Source organism: Ammodytes marinus (genome assembly GCF_949987685.1).
Source record: "Ammodytes marinus genome assembly, chromosome: 10".
In the NCBI taxonomy this organism is placed as follows: Eukaryota; Metazoa; Chordata; class Actinopteri; order Uranoscopiformes; family Ammodytidae; genus Ammodytes; species Ammodytes marinus.
The window spans coordinates 29,189,739-29,192,238 of record NC_137214.1 but is presented as its reverse complement, the minus strand read 5'-3'; the positions used below and the strand labels follow the sequence as shown (position 1 = coordinate 29,192,238).

Here is a 2,500-nt window from a genome sequence, read left to right as displayed (position 1 = left end):
GTGGGCAAGTGGGTTCCATTTAAATCCTCCGCTCCTCCCCCGCCCACTCTCCCTCCGCTCTCCAAGTTCCCTCCGTGCAACGTATGCTGTTACGTCATGCCAAGGGCTGAGGGTAAATGAACAAGGGGAAGTGCAACTACTATTGGAATGCAGCTACACACACAAGACAGGGTAGACAACGAGGAACAGGTGAAACACATTAGGGAAGGGAGCAATAATCACACAGGAGGGAAACTTGACAGGACATGGGGAGGAACAAGACAGACATACCAAAATAAAACAGGAAACATGGGGAACCACCAAAACAAGACAAGACAAAGACAGACCGTGACAAAATCCTTCTAACTATGACTTTAAAGGAGTTAGTTGCGTGATAGTAGAGCATCTGAAAAGAGTTATAGGCGTATTTATCAATCTAAAAACAGATTGAGACATCCAACTTTGATATCATAAATGATGTTTACAATTTTACACCAGGTTTCCAGAACATTTTACACAGAATACAGACACTGAACTGACTCGCTGAATTATACTATTGACAGAAGTTACACAATGTAGCTTTAAAGTTGACACACACCTTTAATAAAACACAAATTAACATTGACAACACACAGAAATCAGAACATGTCCAGCATCAGCCATTGTTTTAAATCAATCAGTTCCCAATACATAGAGGCGACTGTGGCTCAGTTGGTAGAGAGGGTCGGCCGATGATCAAAGGGTTGGAGGTTCGATTCCCGCCCCCTGCCACTTGTGTCATGGTTGTTGTGTCCTTGGGCAAGAAGACACTTCACCCACCTTGCCTCGTGTGAATGTCGATAGTTAGCCTGCTGCTATCGGTGTATGCATGTGTGTGTGAATGGTAACGTGGGAATGGGAACAGGTCTCCCTTGTAAAAGAGTCTTCGGTCTCAATGGGATTTACCTGTATAAATAAAGGCTAAAAAAAAAATAAAGACAAAAGAAGACGAAATATAACGAGCTGTAGAGGCTCAAACTCTGAATCAAAGAGGTGAGTGTTCCTCTGCCTCTCATTCTGGAGTCTTTGCTCGACGGCGCTATGAATATTTCATACGCTGTGTGTGTGTGTGTGTGTGTGTGTGTGTGTGTGTGTGTGCGGTGTGTGTGTGTGTGCGGTGTGTGTGTGCATATGCCACTTTTTCTACCTGTGTAAGCACTCCTGTAAATTGTAAATGTGTTTCTGAACGTGTGTGTGACTCATACTCCGCATGATATGATGAAAAGGCACAGAGGACCAGAGGACCAGTTTCTAGTCTCCAAAAGCATCTGTACGAGTGTCTGTTTGCCAAGCAGACATAACCTACAGGCACATGCACGCACGCAACCATGCACTCGCTCACGTGCACGCACACACACACACACACACACACACACACACACACACACACACACACCAAAACAAGAAACCCAAAAGCATGTAGACCATCTGAAGAATGTCTCCAATTTCTTTTATACAGATTGTGTTTTTTCTATTTCATTTGGATATGGAATATATATATATAAGAATTTAGCAAATTTGAAAGTAAAAAAAAAATAAAATAACGTTGCAGTGAAGGTGACAATAGGGGCTTTAAAGGTGCAGTGTGTAATATGACATAATCTAAAAAGTTCTAGAATGCAACGCTCCCTGGGTAACCCCAACCCTTTCGAATAATAACAGAAGCTACAGTGGCCTTCAAGGACAAGAACAATTCTAAATTTTAAACAATGCACCTGATGACATTCCAACTATGACACTTTCAAGATGGCGGCACTAGGCCTTGGTCCAAAATATGCAGAAATATGGACATATATGAGACCCTTTCTAAGGGAAAAAATAATAATTCAAAAACATGTTTTCAGCTATTATGCACTAAATTAAATGTACTTATGGATATTATAATTACTTTCTACAAAATCTGCTAAATAAAACCCAAAATTCTACACACTGCAGGTTTAAGCAACGACGGTTGAGAGGACGGCTACGGCGGTCGAGTAGAATTTTTAGCATTCAAGAATTTATGTCATCACCTCCTATCGCTGTAGTCAGAGCGAGTCAGAGCCGCCCGTAGTCCGTCTGTTTACAACGGCAGAATGGGGTTGTGACGTTGTGAGCGCTACACCAACTGCAGCAAGTAGCCGTTCTAAGAGTTGCTAGGTGATAGTGGAAGCCGTTGGAATCTTTCCCAGACGCCGTAGCCGTCGCTAAAACACCGCTGCTTAAAGTCCCTAATAGCTTGATGTCTTCATGAAGCTACCAACTTCATTGTGTAGAGTCGGCCCGATGTCACTGTTTTGGACGTATTACCTCAAACACACTAATCGTTTTTAGCGTTTGGTTAGAACCACCTTAAACCTGTTTTGGTGCTGCAGTGCTGATTTAAATCTGAACACACAGTAACTCTCACACACACACACACGCACACACACACACACCTTTAATGAAACCTACCCAGACATCAACAGCAGTAAACACAGCAAGAGCCACTTGGACTGAGTTC

General features: G+C 42.7%; 1 protein-coding gene across 1 annotated transcript in view; it reads left to right on the top strand.

Annotated features, from left to right (window-relative positions):
• Positions 1-2,500, top strand: part of il1rapl2 (interleukin 1 receptor accessory protein-like 2) — a gene marked incomplete at both ends in the record, with an annotated part of 397,723 nt that overhangs the window by 294,543 nt on the left and 100,680 nt on the right. The window lies entirely within an intron of this gene.